Genomic DNA, 7,977 nt, shown 5'->3' with positions numbered 1-7,977 from the left:
CCAATGTGCTTCAATCAGAACGAATCAGAACTCGGCATTCTGACGTCACCAGAAAGAGAAGCAGACGAAGTTGCCCTAGAGCAAGAGAATGAGAAGCTACAAGAGACGAGCCCGAAGCTTGAGCAGGCCTGCTGTGCTGGCTGTGCACGCGCGCTCGGGGACGGGAAGTGAAAGAAAATACGTGAAAGCTTCGTTCAAGCAACGTTTGTTCAAGCTAACATCAATTCGCTATACTCCGTTTCACCTTATGTTGTACCGCAGCGAAGGCTAGAAGCGCGAGCTCATAGCGTTGGCAGCTGCCCTTGGTGCACGAGAGCTTGTGCCGCCGAGATGCGCCCTAGAGCAAGGAGCTCGCGCTTGTAGCCTTTCCTGCGGTACAACACAAGGTGAAACAGAGTATAACATGTTCGTCCCCACGGCAAGGCCACACAGCCGCAGCATGCTGTGCGGGGCTGCACCACTACGCATCACGGGGCTGCACATCCGGCGTCAATTTGAACGTTTTCAGCTAATCATAATTTCTGAAAGAGCGCAACAAACTGAGCCGAGAGCCGCAAGTAAATCTTCCCAGAACCTTTTTCAATACTTTTTAATTGTAGAAATACGATATAAGCGAACCCATAGCTGTCCTGCTACTTTCCTGGTCCGCCATTTTGTTGTGACGTTAAAAAAGCATTCTGTAAATTTCTTTTTATTTATTTTTTATCTTTTTTTTTTGGGGGGGGGGGGGGGGGGCATGCGCGCGATAGAACGAATGTGACTGAAATGCTTATTTTACAGTGTTGTACACGTTCCTCAAAGAAAGGAACGAAAGGTCGTTCCTCGTTCCTTCTGATTTTTGGAACGCGTTCCCGTTACAAGTTCCATATGTGAAAAAGGAACTCGTTCCCGTTACAGTTTAAGAAATGGAACGTATCGTTACATATACGTTACATTTGTATTTTTTGCTAATTACCATATTTAGTTAAATCAAACAAAGTTTTTTTTTTATCTATCCTATTAATAGTCAGCTTACGATTTTGTATGTCGTGAAGGAAGGGCAACAGGAGAAGAAAACAAGCGGAAGCAGGGTTTCATTTGTTGATATGTTCATGTTAAAAATCTCAGCTATTAACCATCTCCATGTTTGTAGCGGATAATTTGAGACGAGCCGAATGTACTTTTATCCAAGATTGCACGAGCGTTTTACAACTACCTCACACGTTTCAATTCAACAGAGTCCTGTGTTAGAACTTAACAACAGTTGCTTCTCGATGTTGCTGTCCGTAAGACGAGCATGTGAAGAAGAGGGTGGGGGCTTTTGGAAAGTCCGTCTTGAAAGCTACAAATACTTCGTTGTGAAGGTTAGATTTGTTGTTCAGTTTGAAGGTGGGGGACAATTGTAGGAATAAAGGTTATTATTTTTTTCGTGTATCTTTTAAGTGAATAATGGTCGGAATACAAGGGTGAGTTCGATATCTGGCAACCTGCGATCTTGTAATTGGAGGTCTCGTTATTGAAGTTCAAAAATGTCTGTAGTTGGAAAAATATTTCTGGGTGTATGAGGATTCGTGGAACCAAAAAAAGCAGCTTAGTTTGAAACAACCCTCTTCCTTTGTCTTTTCCTATACGACTAAAAGTTTTGCTTTTTGTACCACAGTTTCGGGCACTCAAAAAAGTATCAACGCCCGCAGCTCTCCTGCACCCGAAACTGTTAGCAAGCGAGGACCACACAAAATAATCCATAAGATTAGTAGCCAAAACGTTAAAGAGATCCTGCACTTAGTAAAGCTATTGTTTTTGTACTTTCGTATACTTTCCCTGTTAGAAATAAAATAAAGATCACCCCGCTGGACGAAAAAAAGGAACGCCGTTACTCTTTCCGTTCCAGTAAAAATGTAACGCGTTCCCGTTCCAGTTCCAGCGATGCAAAATGGAACGGCGGCGTTCCTTCGTTCCTCCAAAAAGGAACGCGTTCCAGGAACGGCGTTCCTTGGAACGCCGTTCCGTACAACACTGTTATTTTATTTCACGTTGAGTTTTGACAACGCCGCCCGCTCAGCCATGTCAGCCGCCAAAGTCGAAAGAGATTTCCAACAAAAGATAACCGAATGCCATGCCTATTTCACGAGCACAAATAACATGTTTACGGATGTATGCGTACGGGACACGAATAGAACATAAAATTTAGCAAGTGACAGCATTCGTACTATACATTGTACGCACCACACGGTGCAGCGTTGTCCGAAAAAGATTTAATTGAAAAAGTTCTCAGATACCACAGGACTATACAGTGTCAACGACGACATCTTGACGAACGGAAGGAATACAAGAGGGCCTCGTTTTGGGGCACGTTTTGGGTAGCTTTCTTTTTAACCACACCAGCACCAAGGCAAAGGAATAGATGTTATTTTTGGTGATGACTAAGGACTATGCGGATTATCTCTTCCAAGGGGGGAGAGCACTTTTTATTGTTCACAAAATCGCGTCGAGGGCCGTTTGAGGTTCTTTCCTTCCTTCGTTTCCCGTGAACATCAACCAGAAACGATTAAATGGCAGGCCCTTATAAACCCTGGCCCCTATTTATCACAGTCGAAGAAAACACAAGACGGTTACACAGCATGCATAAGAAAAATTAAGTGGAAACTTTCAAAGAAGTCGAAAAACTTGGAATGCAAAACCGCAACACATAGGTGGAATATCGTGCTGAGCAGGTTCTCACAGTCCAAGAGAGTGACAGAAACTTTCTAGTTGACAGGGGGCGTGAGATCGCGCTATTTGCATCATCATCAGCAACAAAACGGCGGCCTAAAAACTTTTTTTTTTAAGGTGTGTAAATTTACGTTGGTATAAATTTGCTAAAAGGTGTGTTTGGTGTAAAGGCCCGTTCACACACTTGCCAGCGAGTACGACCGAGAGAGACAAGACCTGTTGAAACCTCCTAATAAAATTTCTTTAAGGCCCGTTCACACTTGCGACAGTCGCTGGAGCGACCAGCGATTAGCAACTGGTTTTTTTTTTTTTTGGTCGCAGAGCGACCAAAACAGGTCGCTAGAGACCGGTTTTTGGCGATCGCTCCCTGAGCGATTTTTTAAGTCGCAAAAACGAGTCGCTGGACGGCGGAGCCAAGCACAGTCTCGTCGGAAGTGATGCGTGCGTTTGTTTACATCCGGCACTGCTTCCCGCGGGAAATAGCGGCGCGCGCACGGCGGCGGTAACTTTACAATAACCTCATACAATAAGTGGCACCCCGACCACAAGGGTCGGGACAAAAAGCTGCAGGACTGGAACGAGATCGGCGACATTTTCGGTGTGGCAGGTACGTACAATATAACGGTTGAGGGAGTGTACATATAGTCGTTGTTTTACGTTCCGAAGCACCATTATGTTTTTTTGCTTTTTTTTTCCTGCCGGCGTCTTTGATCAGAAAAACCGTTTAGCCGACTCGGCAAAGGCGCTGACACCTTAAGGGTCGTATTTTTTTTTATTATTATTGTCTAAAACGATGCAAGTTGTAGTCATAAACACGCAAAAAAATAATAAAGAAAACATTCCTACGCGCGCGCGCGCCTTTTTATTTTTGGCGTTTTTCTCTCCCGCTCCTCGCCTCCTCGCTTCTTTTGATTCCTGACATCAAAAATCATAAAATTCGGAAGCTTTGTAGGCGACATTTCTATAACATTTAATAACGGCAATCGTAAAACATGTTTTTAACGCAATTGCGAACGCACTACGGCCCTTCTTTTCGATTAACGAAAAGACCTTAAGCGAGTTTCCAATATAGCTTATAATATTTTCCTCAGCATATTTGTTGCAGCATATAAGAAGCACTTTATCAATAAGGAGCGCCAATTCAATAAGAAATTTCGGAAACCTTGGTTAACAAAAGAGCTCTTAAGGAAAATTAAGAAGCGGGAGAGGCTTTATCTAACATTTATTAAGAAAAGGATCCCTTCAGACTTGGAAACGTTTAAGGTCTATCGTAATAAATTAACTAAAGAGTTAAGGAATGCCAAGGAAGCTTACTACATGAACCTCTTTTCTAGCTGTGCAGGGGACACAGATAAGCTATGGAGCAAGCTAAGTGTAGTCATGAAACGAAAACAGAATGTTGAAACAATAGAAAGAATTTCTCTCAATGGACGCGTACTGACAGGAGTTGAATTAGTGAATGCGTTTAACCACTATTTTTGTCCATAGAGAACCTGAACTGTGTTCAAATGAGTCTTGTAGTTACTCCCTGTCCGGAAACGAAAACAGTATTTTTTTACATACAACCGACAGTGTAGAGGTATGTTCAACCTTTCTTGGACTCAAGAACTCTTGCAGCCGTGATGCTGACGGTATTCAGATAAGACCTGTCAAGTACGTAATTAATGAAATCGTCCATGTCTTGGTTCATATATACAACTTATGTATTTCCACAGGAACCTTTCCAGACAAAATGAAAGTTCCCAAAGTTACAGCACTATATAAAAAAGGTGATAGGTTAGATATAAAGAACTATCGCCCAATTTCTATCCTTCCAATTTTCTCGAAATGCTTAGAAAAAGTTATTTTAAATCAAATATCGTCATTTTGTGCAAAATATCAGCTAATAACTAAAGCTCAGTATGGATTCCAAAAAAATAAGTCTGTGAAGCTGGCTCTTCTTGAGCAAAAAGAATATATTTTACAAAACTTCGAGCAGAAGCTTCTGACTTTGGGCATTTTTGTTGATTTTACCCAGGCCTTTGATCATATCGATCACAATATTCTAGTTAAAAAGCTTGAGCGGTATGGCATAAGGGGTCTGCCACTTGAGTTCATAAAATCCTATCTCGGCAGAAGGCGACAATTCGTTTTTCTGAATGGCTTAACATCTAAAAGCAAAGAAATAATCTCTGGTGTGCCTCAGGGTAGCATTCTTGGCCCGTTGCTTTTTAACTTATACGTCAATGATATCGTACATATATGTCAACAGGCGAAGTTTATAATCTATGCGGATGATACTAGCATATTTCTATCGTCCAGCTCCTACGCCGAGATAACCAATATGGCAAATGATGTTCTACGTAAATTAAGCTCTTGGTCAAAACAAAACCGTCTAAAAGTTAATTCCAATAAAACTAAAGCCGTTTTCTTCTATACAAGAAGAACGCCTATCCCATTGCATCATAACATAGCGTTTAATCACACAAACATCGAAGTTTTGGACACTATAAAAGTGCTTGGCACGTATTTCTCCAGTAACATGCAATGGGACGAGCATGTTAACTTTGTACTACTCAAACTTAGTCAATTAGCTGGTATACTGAATCGAAATAGGTATATTCTTCCGGAATCAGTTAAATTATTAATCTAAAATACGCTATTTGTATCTCACATTAACTATTGCCATCTTGTATGGGGCACAACAACAGAATCTAACCTCCATAAATTACACTTAATGCAAAAGAGAATGATACGCGTTATTGCCAATGTCTCATACACCGAACATACTGACTACCTTTTCAAGAAATATAACATTCCAAAAGTTCTTGACATATACCGAAGGAGGCTTATGCGAGATTTTTATTATAGCATTAGGAAAAATACCTCTACACTCTTAGAAATAGTAAACTTAGAAAAAAGGCAACCTTCGCATAAAACACGAACTCCAGAACCATGGATAGTTCCTCGTTCTCGGACAAATTATGGTGACCAAATGCTTAAGAATACTTTGCCTCGACTACTAAATTCATTTGAGGAGGCTGGCACCGATATATCCTCTATAACCCCTTCTGAACTGAGATATCTTTTAGGTTCATTTTCTGATACCGGTGCCCTTAGAACTGCCTGAGATGAAAACGAGCTATTTCCTAGAATTGTTTTGTGTTCCTTACCCGACCTAATCATGTTAAATTGCAACTGTATACTAATGTGTGGAGCTGTATCGAATGAGTGAATCTGATTGACCAGGAAGTGTTTTGTTACTGTGTGTAAGTGTTTTGTGAGTCCAATGCTGCCATCATTTAAAGGGGGCCGAGGGCCCCACAAGCTGCGTTTGTAGCTTTTTTCCTCGGCCTCCTCCATTCTGTATGTAATGCAAACCAATAAAGAAAGAAAGAAAGAAATACCAAAAATCGGAGTCCGGTGTGATGTCGCCTTCTGGAATTGTATCCTCCCTCGGAAAACATGCCGCCTGGGCAGGCGGCACCGCTCGCACGGAATAAAACCGTTTTTTTTTTTTCGGTCCGCCGGCGCCCTTATCCCTCGCTCCTTTCCTCCTCGCTTTGGGTCGCGGTGGCAACAGCACGGAGTCGTGAAAGAAAGTCGACTTTCAGGACTCCGCAATATTTGACGCCAACGCACCGGCGCGGATCGGGCAAGAACTTCGAATTCGGCATTTGGAAATTGTTTTTTTACTTCAGAAATACAGAATTCACAAGTTTCGGATTTTGAGGATAATGTCCGGGCACGGTTTTCAATTGTTTCGGATAATAAACAAAAATATATGCACGCTGTCGGGGTCAGTTTCTCCGCCAGATAGCGCGAATTTCTGGCGGAGAGGCACCCAGCCCCAACGCCCGAGAGATGCCTCCCCTAACCCTAACGTTCCGCCGGTAGGCACCCTTCAGGACCAACTTCCCCTGCTTCTTGCCGGAATGATTAGACTATTCCAAGAGCGCGAGGCCACATTTCGCGCTCTTGCTGTTATTTTTTTATTCGCGGTAATTTCTAGTCGAAAGCATGTAATTCTGTTCAGTACACAAGGTGCGCGTGAGCGCAGCGCCACCCGTAGCTTACAGTGCAATTGTTTTTACAATTCATTTAACATTCCTTAGATTGCTGACATTGTTTTATATTATCACCATCTGTTCGTTTTGTTATGTTAACATTGGCTTGATTGAACTGTGTATTTAATTAAAAATTGTTTGTTTTACTTTGCCTTTAAATCGCCATCCTTTACTCCAAATGTTTCGAAATATCCGTTTTCTATATACTGACCAAGTTCCGCATCCCATCGAAGAAACATGAATGAAACAATATTGCATATTTTATTAATTTGAACATTTTCTACCCCACAAACGTTTTTTTTAAGTTCGACTTTGCATTTTTTTCCGGAAGAATATAAGTGGGGGATAGTCCGCTCTCTCCCGTTGCTCCGTGCCTCGTGCAAAACCGACTGCGCGAGCAGGGAACGAGCGGGCCCCAGAAGAGGGAAGGGGGGGGGGTGAATCCCCCCCCCCCCCGCCCCCTTCCTCCTGCCTACGCCATTGCAAATAACCCTATCTCATGCTCACCAAGGGAGCTCCCAGTCATGGCTTCTGTAAACTTTTGTTTGATGAGCAAAATTATAAGGACCAGACATTGACTGCGGTTCCCTCCAGATGCCCCTACTCACTGACACATGAGTGAATGAAGATTTTACAATATGAGCATGTATCTAGTTGAAAGTCATGCACTGCATGGGGGGGGGGGGGGGGGGGGTATACATAATTGCCCTAAACGAGGAAGCGACAAAAGCGGCTTCCGCTGTTCCGCCGCCCACCGATTCTCGGTTATGTTGACATCGGCTGCCGTATACAGCGTTGTGAACCAATAATTCAGCTTATTCCCCAGTTTATTTGAAACGTCGGGCGGCTAATCTTTGTTTTTGCACAAAAAAAAAAAAAAACTCTGTATGCAGACTGTATTTTGTATGTTGCACAAGTAGTGCGACCCCGGCTTTAGAGCGCACAATATACTGATGGCTGTTTTATCTCGTGTTTCCTTGTGCTCCCGTGAAAGCGACACGTTATATAGTTATATTTCTGATCTCTGATAACATTGTTAATATTCCACTTAGTTTGTTATTTCTTATCGCTTAAGTCATGAATTCATAAAGTTTATTATAAACTGTATTTGAAGTGTGCAGATGATACAAACCGTATTGTCGAAATGAGATCAACCGAAAAACATTGGCCGGCACTGGGATCGAAACAGCCCCTCACCATCCCCACCCCCCACCCACCATTGTAACACTTCCGACGGCAC

Source organism: Ixodes scapularis, unplaced genomic scaffold (assembly GCF_016920785.2).
Source record: "Ixodes scapularis isolate PalLabHiFi unplaced genomic scaffold, ASM1692078v2 PGA_scaffold1__304_contigs__length_218370807, whole genome shotgun sequence".
NCBI lineage: Eukaryota > Metazoa > Arthropoda > Arachnida > Ixodida > Ixodidae > Ixodes > Ixodes scapularis.
Note: the sequence above shows the minus strand (reverse complement) of the source record.